Source organism: Dermacentor silvarum, chromosome 4, assembly GCF_013339745.2.
Source record: "Dermacentor silvarum isolate Dsil-2018 chromosome 4, BIME_Dsil_1.4, whole genome shotgun sequence".
Lineage (NCBI taxonomy): Eukaryota > Metazoa > Arthropoda > Arachnida > Ixodida > Ixodidae > Dermacentor > Dermacentor silvarum.
Window position 1 is genome coordinate 198,186,874 of NC_051157.2, and position 15,573 is coordinate 198,202,446.

Below are 15,573 nucleotides of genomic sequence, written 5' to 3' on the forward strand. Positions count from 1 at the left end.
TATCCGCGTGCGACCTATGCGGAAGCCCTGAAGCGCCCTTCTCCCTCTCCGCCGCGGTTCGTTCGTGCTCCTCCTACAGTGTCAATTCAGTCGGCGCAGCCGATGTCGTACTACGACGCTGGGTATACACCGCCGCCGGTTGTTCATGCCGCTCCATTTGCCCACCATTCGGAGCAAGCGGTTCGCTACGTCGACGACAGACGCCCGCCCCCTCGGAAGTCGGATGTTTGGCGCACACCCGATCATCGGCCTCTCTGCTTCCACTGCGGTGAAGCTGACCACCTGTACCGCCAGTGCCCATACCGGCGCCTTGGGATCCGCGGCTTTTCCGCATACTCGCCGCCACCCCGATACGGCCAGCGACCCCGGGACATTGAGGACTACCTCTCTCAGCAGCGCTTGCCACCGCCTGCCAGGCGGCAGTCGCGATCGCCGTCTCCCAGACGATTTTCACCTCCGCCCCAGCGCTATTCTCCCGAGCGGTCGACCAGTCCCCGCCGGGAAAACTAACTGAGGCGATCTTTGGGGGCGAGGTCGCTGACGGTCGAAGCGCTGAAGACCTCCGACAGACGCAGTTACGGAAACATACCGATCCGCCATCACCTGCAGCTGAACGAGACGACCGGCTTTCGCTCGATATACCAGTGACCATTGACGGTTATGCCGTGAGTGCTTTAGTGGACACCGGCGCAGACTACACCATACTAAGCAGGAAAATAGCAACGCAGCTGAAGAAAGTGATCACGCCCTGGCATAACTCGCAGATTCGGACGGCTGGCGGCCACGTCGTTACTCCGCTGGGCGCCTGCACGACTAGAGTTGAGATTCAAGGATCTACATTCGTTGTGAGCTGCCTTGTTTTACGCGAATGCTCCCGCGACGTTATTCTTGGGGTTGACTTCCTGCAGGAGTACGGCGCGATTATCGATCTGCAAGAGCGTCGTATCACTTTCTCTGCCGCACGAGCAATCGACGTGCAAGACGGCCAACGGCGCGACGACGTACTTCGTGTTTCGGCAGACAGTGTCACGCTTCCTCCACGAGCCAGTGTCCTCGTCGACGTTACATGCTGTGGCTTACGCGATGGCGAAGCGGTGGCCGAAAGTAACTTGGAACACCTACTGAAGCAAGGTGTTTGTGTGCCTCGAAGTGTTATACAGATTCGTGCTGGTCATTCGCAATTGCTTGTTACCAACTTTAGCTACGAGCACCGACACCTGTTCCGCGGCACTTCGTTAGCGTTTGCTGACGCAGTAGCAAACGTTAACAACTGCTTCACGTCAGAAGTAGTGGAGACAGCAGACACGTCTCTGGGCCATCTCGACATCAATTCTGAACTGTCCACCGATAGCCAGACAGCACTGCGCAAGCTCTTGCTTGAATTCAGGACCTGCTTCGCACATTCTTCCAAGGTACGCCAGACTTCGATCACTAAACACAGGATCATCACGTACGAAGACGCACGCCCGATACACCAGCAGCCTTACCGCGTATCGGCAAAAGAACGCGAAGCCATACGTACGCAAGTCCGTGAGATGCTTGACGATGGCGTCATCGAACCTTCTAACAGCCCGTGGTCGTCTCCGGTCGTTCTTGTCAAAAAGAAAGACGAAACGCTACGCTTCTGTGTCGACTACCGCAAGCTCAACAACGTGACTAAAAAGGACGTGTACCCGCTGCCGCGTATCGACGACTCGTTAGATAGACTACGGCGTGCCCACTATTTTTCTTCTCTCGATTTAAAAAGCGGGTACTGGCAAATCGAGGTAGACGAACGCGACCGCGAGAAAACAGCCTTTGTGACTCCAGATGGGCTCTATGAATTTCGAGTGCTTCCTTTTGGCTTGTGTTCAGCCCCGGCTACTTTCCAGCGAATGATGGACACTGTCCTTACTGGACTGAAGTGGCAGACCTGTCTTGTGTACCTGGATGATGTGGTCATCTTCTCTGAAACGTTCGAGCAGCATCTTCACCGCCTACGGAGTGTGCTAGAAGCCATCCGATCGGCAGACCTCACACTTAAGCCCGAAAAGTGTCACTTTGGTTACGAAGAGCTCAAGTTCCTCGGGCATGTAGTAAGCGCCAAAGGGGTCCGACCCGATCCCGACAAGCTTGCCGCTGTGGCCGCGTTTCCAGCTCCTGCCGATAAGAAGGCCGTCCGGCGCTTCCTGGGTTTGTGCGCCTACTATCGCCGATTTATTAAAGGCTTTTCGAAGATAGCGGAACCCCTGACACGCCTTACGAGGGACGATACGCCATTTGTGTGGCATAATGAGCAACAGGCGGCTTTTGCTGAATTACGACAGCGCCTGCAGTCAGCACCCGTTCTTGCACATTTTGACGATGATGCTGATACTGAGGTGCATACCGACGCCAGCAGCATTGGCCTTGGCGCAGTGCTCGTCCAGCTTCAAGATGGAGTGGAAAGAGTTATAGCGTATGCCAGCCGCTCCCTGTCCCGTGCCGAGGCGAATTATTCGACTACGGAGAAAGAGTGCCTCGCGGTCGTGTGGGCGATCATCAAGTTTCGCCCCTATCTCTATGGTCGTCCCTTCAAAGTAGTGACGGACCACCATGCCCTCTGTTGGTTGGCAAGCATGCGCGACCCTTCAGGACGACTGGCACGGTGGAGCTTGCGGCTACAGGAATTTGACATCACCATCGTTTATAAGTCTGGCCGTAAGCATGAAGACGCTGACACGCTGTCCCGCGCACCCATTGATCCTGCCAGTCAGGAAACAGAGGATGATGACGGCTTCCTGGGCGCCATTAGTTCGTCGGACTTGAGCAGACGGCAGCGTGACGACGCTGAGATTAGACCGATCATCGATCATTTAGAGGGCCGCGACACAACCATACCACGCCATCTGTCCCGCTCGCTGACGTCCTTCTGTCTGCGAGACAACGTGCTTTATAAGAAGAATGCTCGTTCGACCAGCCGTGCTTACCTCCTGGTGGTTCCAAGGGACATGCGCGACGACATCCTCTTCGCTTGCCATGACGAACCGACATCTGGTCATTTAGGCTTTTCACGAACACTCGCTAGAGTAAGCGAAATGTACTATTGGCCCGGGCTTTCAGCAAGCGTCAAACAGTACGTTAAAGGCTGCCGTGAATGCCAGCGCCGCAAGACACCATCCGTTAAACCGGCTGGCTTACTTCAGCCAATTGAAGCACCTCACACACCTTTCGACCAAGTCGGCATGGACATTCTCGGACCGTTTCCTCTCTCGGCCGACGGTAACAAATGGGTGATCGTCGCGACTGATTATTTAACACGCTATGCTGAGACGCAGGCGATCCCACGAGCCACGTCCTCAGAGGTAGCGCAGTTCTTCATGCGCCACATCGTCTTGCGTCACGGTGCTCCCTCCACTGTAATAACCGACAGAGGGACAGCTTTCACAGCGCAGCTTATGGACGAAGTTTTTGAATTGAGCAATACCAGGCATCGCAAGACGACTGCGTACCATCCGCAGACCAACGGACTTACCGAGCGACTGAATAAGACTGTCACAGACATGCTCGCAATGTACATCGACGTTCAACACAAAACATGGGATCGGATCTTGCCTTACGTGACCTTCGCGTATAACACCGCCGTGCAAGAGACGACGCGCTTCACGCCCTTTCGCCTTCTCTACGGTCGCGAAGTCCAGACGATGCTGGACGCTATGCTGCCGTGTCAAGACGCTGACCAATTGACAACTGACGCCGAGGAATTTGCAGAGCGTGCTGAGGAAGCTCGGCAGCTCGCGCGGCTGCATATCGGCCAGCAGCAGCAGGCAGACGCACGACGCTACAACATCCGCCACAGGGACGTGTCTTACAACCCCGGAGACCAAGTTTGGGTGTGGACCCCCGTTCGCCGTCGTGGCCTCTGTGAAAAGCTTCTGAGCCGGTATTTCGGTCCGTATAAAGTGCTCCGCCGCGTCAGTGACGTAAACTACGAAGTTGTTCCGGACACAACATCGCAGACACGGAGTAGGACACAAAGACAACCGACCTCAGACATAGTTCATGTTGTGCGCATGAAGCCGTACATTGCGCGTCCGTAATTTTTTTTTTGTTTTCATTTTTTTTCTCTCATTCCCTTCTTTGTTTCTACTTTTCATTTATCTTTGGGAGCTTGCTTCTTCGTTCATTGACTGTGCCGGCGTGACGGCTACATTTTTTTTTTTTGTGTACTTTCGCTTTGCCTGCCTTCCTCTTCTTTGTCTTCTACGCCTATTTTTTTTAGCATCGAGGCGATGCTTTTGTTCGGAAGGGGGGATATTGCCACCTGTAGGTAGTGGGTCGAGGGCAAGAGTGGGTCGAGCCCAAGAGAAGAAAGAAGACCGCGCGCTCCTTCTCTGCTCGAGCCAGCCCCGACGGTCGCGTCTTCCAAGAGCCAGCTGCTCTACGTTTATTAAACCTTCAGGGCTACTTCTCGAGGCTCGTGACAATATAAAGCAATGTAGGTCTTTCTTGGTCCTTTTTTTAATGACAAAAAAGAACAAAAAAATAGCCAGTGATACTTAAAAATCCCACGTGACAATGCATCCCCGTGCCAATAACATCAGCAGTCTCAGACATAGACGTCGTTATCTAGTATGTTGTGTATAGTATCTAGAACGCATGCGCAAACCAAGGGTGCGGTCTTGTAAAGGTTCGGAAAGTGAACCGACGCGTGGGCTCGGGAGCGACAGGCTGGCATCAGGGGCGCAGTCCGTCTTTGAGATAACAGTTTTATGTGCCCGCCGGAAATGGACCATGCGCAGGACGGCATTGTGCATTGATGGGCGCGCTTCGGTGTGGTGCCCTTTCAATTAAGGAACGAGAACGGGGCGACTCGGTGCTTCTTTCACCGACAGTGTTCTGAAGGAAACGCTGGAATATTTTAACATGTCGCTGAGTGGAAGTGTTTGTGCATTATTTATTTCTTGTTTGTTGTTTTCTTTCTCTCCGTCTCTCTCTGAATGTTTCGAGAAACACAGGGAGAGAGTGAGAAAAGTAGTGACGAGTGAGTGACAGCCCAGTTGACCCAATCAGGTCACTGGGGGGTCGTGATTTGCCGTGAGGGGATTTGGGAGGAGCAACTGAAAGGTTAAGACCGGGCTCCCGACCACTCACGAGGGTTCCGGACGCAGGAAAGGTGCTCTGCACTATCGGCTCTGCCGAGTTAAGGCGCCGGTTCCAGAGTGAACGAAGGGGCTGGACGTACGAGCGGTATTATGCACTATTGGCTATGTCGAGTGTTACGTCAGACTCATTGTAAATAGCTGTCGATGTATATATTGTGTACATAAAGTCATATCTCCAAGTGCAAACGTCTATGGCGTCCCATCTCTGATGAAGAGGAGAGACGACGACGGCAGCTGAAAAGAAGCATCCGAACCAAGTAAGCTGGTCATGCTTGGAGCACTCTGTGCAAAAACAAACAACGAGGGGAGAAGGAAACTTAAGTAAAACCAAACTTTACATCCTTGGATTCCATTCTGTGGTGGCACAGGCCTGACTTTGTGTGGTGTGGTCATGCAGAAAATAGCATAGCTAGAGTCCAAATTTGAGTGACACTTACGCTGACACTGAAACGAATTGCTTACACTTGGATTCTAGGGCTAAACACTAGCCAATGCATGACTATGGATGTGTTGTGGCCAGCACATTCGGCTAAATTCAGCAACTTTGTAGCGTGCTACTGCGTGCCACAGTGATCTAACCAAAAAGACGATGACGACGCACCCAGCATGCTGAGGGTGCGCGAGCAGTGGAATCGGAGGTTGCAAGATCGAAGACCAGTGGCGCTTGGTACCGCTCCCACCTGATTGAGCAGACATTGCTCAAATATAACTTGTCGACACCACAAACCAACATCTGTCTGGTTTTTCCTCACCCACAAATTGGTGACTCCGGACTTCGCGTCATCGCTCTCAGCTCCTGCCCTACACTTGCCTCAGCCACTTCGCTAGGCCTACCACCGCCAGGAACTCAAGCCCCCGTCTTCGCACAGTTCACCTTCTATACAGTAAGTCATGGACTCGGATTCTTCCGATCAAGTACCGTCATCAGCGCCATCACCCCACGAGCTCAAGGTCTCCGCTCTCAAGCTCCCCAGGTTCTGATCGTCGGACTCGGAACTTTGGTTCATCACCATCGAATCCTTGTTCCGTTTTCACTGCCTTTGCTCGCAGTTGACCATGTTGTTGGAGTACTTCCGTTTAATACTGCTGCAGTTGTTTGCGAGGTTCTATGCTACCCACCTGCGACCGCCCTTATGACCCCGTTAAGGCGACGCTCATCCAGCGCACTACTGAAACAGAGCAGCATCAATTACAGCAACTTCTAACATTGGAGGAGCTCGGCGACCGCAAACTTACCGACTTATTGTGTCAGATGCAAGCCCTTGGCTGGAGCCCTGGCTCCTTCAACCAACAGCGCACTTCTATGGGAACTTTTCCTGCAGCACCTTCCACCACAGGTGCGCATGATCCAGACCGCATCTTCATCCTCGACACTGGAATCTCTAGCTCAGTTGAACAACAAGATTATGGATGACAGTTTTCCCACCGTGGCCACAGTTCATCGCCCTCCTGACCCTCCATCCCACGGCGCAGCGGCTGGCGACAACTATGCACATCTCCTCGAAGCTTACGAGGAGCTCACATGGCAAGTGGCGCGACTAACAGCTGAGGTCACAACCTCGTCGCCCCAGCCCCAGTCACTCTGGGCGCCATTACGGCTATCACACAAACCAGTGCCACCAGCACTGCTCCTATGCAGGAAATGGTTGGGCCAAACACTGATGGCGACCACTGTTCCTGGCCCCAGATCCAGGAAGAACGACATTCTTCCCGTCATGTGTCTAGTTTTTCTTCGCCCACAACTTCATTCGAAATTAGTGTTTTGGAGGAGATTGCAAAACAAAAAAAAGGAACTGAACATACTGCATGTGCATGTGTTTTCCAATTCATCTAAAATGAAATATTTTTTGTCCATACATCTCCATAACCTGTGGTTTTGTTTGGTACAAGGAGACACAATAAACTGCAATCTCTCGAGAGGTGGGCCCCTGTGGGACTGGTTACAATGAAGACCATGCAGCCACTGCGATAGTCGCAGATGGCACCGATCAGTCTATCAGCAAGGGGTGAAGAGTGCCGTTACTCGACAGATTTTGGCAGAAATTATGAGGTAACTGGCCTTACCCCTATTACATTGGTATGCACCAACTTAACGAATATGTTTACGTGAATCAAACGCCAAGCAACCTAATAAAGAAACTTTTATAGTTGGTTAGTTATGTAAGGTTTTATGGTGCAAAAGCAACTAAGGCGATGATGCACCATGCACAAGATAAAAATATATAATTTGCTGAAAGTGCTTCAAGCAACAAAGATCATTACTTTAAAGTTCGTTTAAGAAACCCGTTTCATCTAAAAACTTAAAAACATAGTCTAGAGATACAAGTGTATTTTCAGCTAGATCAGGGAGGGATGAAGTGGTGTTTGTGTTTTGTAAAGTTCATAAAAATATTTGTCTTTTTTCCTCCATCGCTGGACATGTTATTAAAATGTGATTCACAGTTAGAAATTCTTGGCATTGATCACAAACCACTTGTTCTTCATTTTTCAATAAAAAGTTGTGTGTTAGATGTGAGTGCCCCAATGCGAATGCTACACAGAATAACTTCCATGAAACTTTTATATGAAGGGCACTCAACACTATGAACTGGGCAGCATGGCACAAGACTTCAAGTTTGTGGGAATCTTCAGGTCCCACGACGGTCACATACGCAGTAAACGTCACGTCAGGTGCATGGTGCGCACCAAGCAGGTTGGGAAGAGGGGAAACCTTTATTTCACGGTCCGAAGTACGGGAATCACAAGTGCTATAAGCGCCACCAAATGTGTCATGTGAGATCCCTCTGACATCGCCGGACTCTCTTTGGTCACCAGCAAGTGGAAAGTGCAAAAGTCCCCACCACCACTCCTGTTTTCCCGCACGTGGTTAGTCAACCGCGTTTTAACAGGGGAGCTGTTTAAGCCGGGCGTAATGCGTCTGCTGAATTTCAAAAAAAAAACTCGCCGAGCGACGAGAGCATCGCCATGGCAACCATCGTCACGCATCGCCGCCGTCGAGCCACGCCTAACGATGACGTCACTACGCAGCACTTGTGCCCACTCCCACCCAGCCACGTATAGCTCTACCTAGCTGCCCCGAGCTCTTCTCTGCCCTACCAAGCCACGCACCATGCACTATTGCGCACCACGTGATCGACTCCACTAATAGTTACTCGTGTAGCTGCAAAAAAAAAAAAAAAAAAAAGGCGGCAACACGAGTGGCTGTACATAAAAGCTGACCTCCGTGTTGCGAATTCGAGCTTGGTGGTGCCATGGGTAGACCCAAGAAATTACGCACTCCTGAGGAAGAAGCTGCACAGAGAAAACGTCGTCTCCAAGCCATGCCGAAAAACAATCGTCGATGAAGAGCAAATGCAAAATACCGGGCTAACGAGGGACAGAAAACACAGCGCCGCTGTGCCTTTAGCCTTGCAACAGCAGCGCCATGCAAAGCTAGCCGCCGTTTTCCTTTTTTTTTTTGTGTGTGGTGGCAATCGCCACAGCCGCCCGTATTTCCAGCCGGTAAGTCGGAAGCCCTTCTTTACCAAGCATATTATGCTCTTCGAGGGAACCCTCACTAATGTCACCTATAGCTAGCTGGCCTGCTCGAGGTGTTATTTACAGCCGTTATAAATGCGTTCCGAGTGTACACGTGGTTGTCGTACTATATTGTTTCCTCGAGCTTGTACAGGACCACGGTTGATGGGCAGGCATGTGCCTGCCTTGACAAGCCAAGGTACGGCACCGTTGGCACCCCCCTAATCCCGACAAGTTCCAAGCTGTAGATGAAAGTCACAGTGAACTGGACCGCATGACTACTGACAGAAACATTGCCAAATCTCAAACTGAACACCTTTTAAGAAATGGTGACATGGGTAGAACCAACATTACTAGAATAAACTCAGTTTCAAAGCTCCGCCGGAGAGGCGGTCCCCGTGGCGGTTGCGAGAACTAGTGACGCTGTAGTCAAAAGTCTTGATCCCGCCGCTGGCTCCCGCGACCGGCGTTGTTGTGAACGGCGCCGGCAGCGTGCGAGCACACATGGGTTGCGCACGTGGAGGTTGGTGCACCTTGTTCGCTCGTCAATTCTGGGACTGTTTTTGGCCACTCGAAGTGTCTTGTACGAAGACACGTACGTCACGTACAAAGCGTAGCGAGGAGCAACAGGTTCATCTACGGTGCAGTATGCCGACTTGCTTTGCGCCAGGGTGCAGGAGCGGCTACCGCAACGACGACTCCGCTTCACGCCACTTCTTCGAACCACCAAAAGACCCGACGGAATTCAAAAGGTGGGAGCAAGCTTTACATCGCAAAGATCGAAAGCTTACTGCGAAATGCAAAGTCTGTGACGTCCATTTTCAGAATGACGACATTGTAAAGCACTACCGTCATGTTGTTGCTGGACAAGAAGTTTTAATCCCACGCGGAAAGTGGGAGCTCGCGCCCGCTGCATTTCCGCGCTTGTTCCCAGCACTTCCACCCCACATATCCAAGCCAAAATGTTCGGGATCAAGCCGCAAATCGCACAAGAAACACACGGCGTTGCGCGAGAGCCCAGTGCCCAGCTCTTCGGCGGAGGAGTCGCCAGAAATAGAAGAGCAAGACGAAACGCAGGCGATTACCAACGCTGCCTGGACTCGAGAGTTGCCCTGGCATCACATTGACAATAGATAAGTTGTCAACTGTCGCACTGCCTTGAAGGCAGTGGATTTTTGAGAGCTTTTACGACGAGGTAACGAACAAGAGGCGCGGAATATTTTACACTCGCCGGCTCGTGAACGGGGACTTACTTGTGCAAAAAAACAATTGTAGTTGACGAGCAGTTTAACTGCCTAGTGAACAGCTACAGCACGCAACGCAAACAGCTTTCGCACAGTGTAAGAAGTGCTGCGGGGATGGAACGCCTGCTCGGTGAAGTTGAAGAACTGAAGGTGTGTGAAGGAGTCAACACTGACGACTCGTCTAGCTATAGAATACGCGCAAAGAACTGCTTGGTTCTCACATCACGATCGATCTGTCAGAATTGTTTAAGGCCCCGTAGAAAGATGCGACTGCAGAGACCAGCGACGGCAACCGTTAAGGAGCTTAAGGGGAGACGCGGGTCGAAAAGTCGCAGTTTTCCGGAAAATTTTCGCTTTTTTTTTTCCGGTTGTATTGGCATCCTTGGACTATAACTTTTACTTCTGAAAATGTCAAGCTGAAATTCGCGCGAGAAATTATCTAAAAATGCTTCCAAGTGGGCAGCGGTGACGTGAGAAATGCAAAGTCGCCAAAAATGGCGTAGTTCGTGTCAACCTGTCGCGAAAACAATGCGTTGGCCGCCATTTGCAATCGTGCACGCATGCTGCCAAGGCCGTCCCCTTCACAATCCATTAGTAGCCAGTCTCGTAGCTTCACGCAGAATAAACAAAAAACAAGAAAAATAATGTGTACGTCACGCGTTTTGAATATCGCGGCAAACAGCGCGAGGCCGCCATTGGACGGCGGTGCGCTCCACCCCCTCCCCCTCCTATCTCTCCGGCAGAAGAGCGAAGCCTCGGACGTCGCGATCAAGTTGTTCTGCGTTTCTCTGCATTTTTGCGTCATGACAAGCCCCAAGAAGCGCAGTCTAGATAATCGAAAGTTCAGAACTCGCCACAAGTATCGAGGGAAACGGCGTCGGACGCTTCCCAAAGCGACAGCGAACGATGATGTCACCCCCGACCAACGCCCCGACGCTCCGACTTCGGATAGGCCTAACACCGACACCGAACACCGCGACAGTGGTTGTGAAATAGCCGCTGCCGTGGAATTCGTTAGTGCATCCCAAAGGAAGATTGGATTCTTCGAGAGTGAACGTAGACCAGTAGATGCTGCGACTGCCAACACGTGCTTTGCGAAATCGATTCGCTGACGGCACTTGTGGCGGGTGCGCAATGCCCAACCTGCCGCGAACGGAAGCTCGGCGTCCGAGAGGCAGCTGGAAAGTGCAAAGGGCTTTCGGCATTCCTTGAACTGTGGTGTGAAAATCCCGATTGCCCTGAATCTGCACTTTCGTTCACGCACACGTCGAGACGTACTACTTCGGCCGGGAACCAAGGGACGAGCGCTCGTTTCGACAGTGGCAGCTCGCGTGACAGCTTTGCTGTAAACGTGAAGGCAGTTCTGGCAGCACGCACTATAGGCGCAGGCCATGACCAACTTTCACGATTTTGTGCGATTCTCGGTCTTCTGAGCCCGATGCATCACAAAACATTCAACGGCATTTCCAAGAAGCTCCATGGTGCGGCGATGACGGCAGTGAGCAAAACTTGGACCAGGCAAGAAACATCACGAAGGACGCAGTCGGCGACAGAGATGTGCCAGTCATGTTTGATGGCAGCTGGCAGAAAAGAGGTCATAAAAGCCACAATGGAGTGGGCACAGTCGTGTCCCTGGACACAGGGCTCTGCCTCGATTTTGAAGTTCTTTCGAACTACTGCCATGCTTGCAGTATCCACAGGGACCTTGGGGAGGATGAAGAGGTATGGTGAGCTTTCCATCTTCCAGTTTGCGAAAAAAACACTGACTGCTCATCCCACGCAATGGAACCTGCGGCAGCTGTCAATATATGGCAGAGGACCTTGTCTTATGAAACTCCACTGCAATTCACCAGCTTCCTAAGTGATGGTGACAGCAAGGCCTACACTGCAGTATGCGAGGCAAATGTGTACTGTGACACACACATTGACAAAGAAGAGTGCACTAACCACGTTGCAAAGCGCTTGGGAACTGCGCTACGGAAATTGGCAACACCACTGCCACGAGGCGAAAAACTGAAAGATGCAACAATAATGAAACTACAAACATACTACAAGATCGCCATCACGAGCAACAAGGACAGTGTCCGAAGTATGTACACTGCCATATGGGCATCGTATTTCATTGCTGCTCTAGTGATGGTGCCAGTAGCCACAACTTTTGCCCCGCAGGACCAAATTCATGGTGCAAGCACAAGCGTGCGGAAGCACTGGGGGAGCCTGCACCGCACCACACCCCACTGTTGACGAAGGCTCAAGGATTGGCAATTATGCCTATCTACAAGCGCCTTATAGAGGAGAAACTCCTTATTCGGTGCCTTCATGGCAAGACACAGAATGCAGCCGAATCGCTGAACAGCAAGATATGGCTGCTATGTCCAAAAACAAAGTTTGCCTCCAGAACAACTGTGGAGACAGCCACCGTTCTTGCTGTACTCTGGTACAATAAGGCCACAGGGGCTTTGAAAAAGTGCTCGAAGGCATTGGAATTCTCCCCTCACGAGATCTGGCCACACATGGTGACCACTGTGACGTCATGCGCATCAGGAAGATGAACCTGAAGCAAACTGCAGAAGCGAGGGCACACCGTAGCAACACAGCGAAGAGAGCTCGTGTCGAGGACACTGACCGCAAGAGCCGTGAAGGACCAAGCTATGGTGCGGGAGACTTCTAGACACTTACAGTGCATTCAGTGCAAGCTGCTTTTCATTGTGCCCCAATTTGATGCAAAAAGAATGGTTTCCTAATAAATGCCAACTTTCCAAACTTTCGAACTTGTTTTTCTCATTTTCATTTTTTTTTGACAATTTCACGTTTTCCGGGCAGCCTTTTAGACACTTATACTTATTGTATAGTAACGAAACTTGGCACACATATTCTTCAACACATGCAGAATGCAAATATCTATTTGAAATTGTAATGCCTACCAGCATTAGTTGTGAAAATATTAGGTTATTGTTTCAAGGGAGATTGAAAATAATTAGTCATTGAATACAATTTTTCTTTCTTGGTTCCAATATTTCTGTGACATATCTGGATAGATATTTGCACTTCACAATCTACCAAGAGTCAAATAAGATCAGACACAATGCTTTCACTGAAAGTTAAGTACATAAAAGAGTACCTGCAAAAAATGTAACTTTTTGCTATTGTGCATGGCATAACTCAATAACTATAGCAGCTATACAAAAAATGATTGCATATTTGAAATCTGCATGAAAAACTATACTAATAACGAAATTTGCAAGTGTCTATGACTAGGAATAAAAAAAAAAGTTTTTTCGAGGAGCGTCTCCCCTTAAGATAAAGAATCTTATGAATGTTGCTTAGGGCCACAGCAGCTCGCGAGAAGCAGAAGAAAAATATCATGGAACTGAAAGGAAAGATAGAAACGACCTCAGAGGAGTGCCTGAACAAGCAGCTTGACTGTCTTCCACCTCTCCAAAAGCTTGCGGCTGAAACTGCATTCCGCAAAATCGAAGCAAGAGCGCCAACCGGGATGCGGTACAACGCAGAATGGTTGCTTAACTGCATGCTTGTACGAATCGCCAGCCCACGGGCCTACAAGCTGCTCATAGACGTGAACATGCTACCACTGCCAACCATGAGCCGGCTGACACAAATACTGAAGGGAATTCCATGTAAATATGGGTTTCAAGTCGTCTGCCTGGAAGCCATACAACGGCAAATGAGCAAGCAGCCCCCAAATAGAGCCTCGGAGACGCTTGTTGATGAAATCAAGCTCAGGCAATCTTACGAGTTCAACAAATCTACCTACAAAGTAGACGGCTTTGTTGATTACAATGGGATCGCGAAGGAGGGCACAGGCCAGTTAGCCGACCATGCATTGGTCTTTATGTTCATGCCCATGTTCGAAGGATGGGTACAGCCTATTGCCAGTTTTGCCACAAAGGGTGCCGCACCTGGCCGTGTGTTGGCTGAGCTGGTGCTCGAAGCCATCGTGCAGCTGCACCAGTATGGTGCGACAGTTATTGCCGTGGTGAGCGACGGTGCAGAGAATAACAAGTCCATGCGGCAGCAGTTTGGAGTGAGTGGTTCAATTTCAAACACCCGGCACAAAATTCAGCACCCGTGCCTTCCTGTGATGTGCCCCATGCAATAAAGTGCATCAGGAACCACCTGCTGAAGCATGAGTATGGTCAGGTATGTACTTATAGACACACCTAGGGATGTCTTTAATAATGTACTCCCACGATTCCTTTTTTAGGCCGGAGAACATCGCATAAACTTCAGCCATTACAAGGTGCTCTTTGAAACGGAAAAAACAAAACACTTGAAAGTCGTGCCGAAGCTAACCGAGGCCCACGTCCAACCGAGCAACCTACAAAAAATGAATGTTCGGCTCGCCACACAGGTATGCAACTCATGCGTTATATTTTTGATAATTGCAACCTGCAAAACCGCTGAAAATAGTTAACTTGGAACGTGTAATTGTGTTTGCAGCTCTTCAGCCGTGGCACTGCAATTGGTTTGAAGATTTACCATGAGGCTGGTGTTGTGGAGCTTCAGGACTGTTCTGGCACAGAAGCATTCCCAAAGATTATGAACAACCTGTTCGACACACTGAATGCGAAACACCCGCAAGAAGGCATCAGAAGAGGCTCTCCAAAGATCCAGGCAAGTGATATGCATTGTTAGATTTCCTCCGAATTATCAAGATCAGTCACTTTGCTTTCACATTTCTAAATCACACAATTGTCATATTACAGGTCATCAAGGACTTCCTGAACATATTGAACGAGACGGAGCGAAACCACCGTCAGAAAAACATGATCCTCTTTGCCTCACGACAGACGATGGAATCCCTGTGTGTAACACTGCTGTTTATGCTGGACATCTTTGAAGAGCTTCTTGCAGCAGGAGGTACACTGTATGTGCTGACAGCAAAGCTCAACCAAGGTCCCTTGAGGTGATTAGTGCCACCTGACACTGGTACTTCATCCAATTATGAAAAATGCACTCATTAATACCGGCCGCATGAGTTGTGTTTATTACTTTACCGAGTTATTTTCGTAACCTTTCTTTTGCCGCGGTTTTTTGGCATCGTCCGCTGCTTCAAAGGGGACGAAGATCACCCCAGCATCACCCAGTTCAGCCATATATACAGACTTCTGTCACTATACATGCCACTGAAGACTGCTATCAAGGGCAACTGCACTGGTCCATGCGACTCCGTCCTAGTTTCATTCCAGGACAGCCTGGGCTTGAAGGCAAAAGCAGCAGCTGAACTCAAGACCACCATTGAGTCGAAACTGCACAAGAAGCTTCAGTGTATCATGTCTTTTGATACGCAAGACTCGCTCCAACTGCAGCGTTTAGGACATGGTAGTATACTACCTGTGTGGGTAACGTTCACAGAAAAATGGAAAAAGTGACAACGTGCAAAGACTGCCTGGCATCCCTCACCAGTACCCCTGAGGAGTACGCTGCCGCGCCCAAACCACAGGAAAGCGCACTCACTCAGATGAGGTCTTTCAAACAAGGCTGCCTACGTCGTCCCTCACGAAGCCTTTTGTCTACAGTAAATGTTATCGAGAAAGCTGCCCAAGAGGCCTTTGACGAAAACCCCATAGTTGGTGACCTATTTTGGATTGTGCTTAAAAAGTTGGAGTGGTTGCCACTGCCTTCTTTGGGCTGTACTGCTCATGATCAGGACGTGATGGCTAGAGTAG

General features: G+C 50.3%; 1 pseudogene; it reads left to right on the forward strand.

Annotated features, from left to right (window-relative positions):
* Window positions 1–11,469: 11,469 nt before the first annotated feature.
* LOC119448478 (uncharacterized) lies at window positions 11,470–13,150 on the forward strand (annotated as a pseudogene).
* Window positions 13,151–15,573: the final 2,423 nt, after the last annotated feature.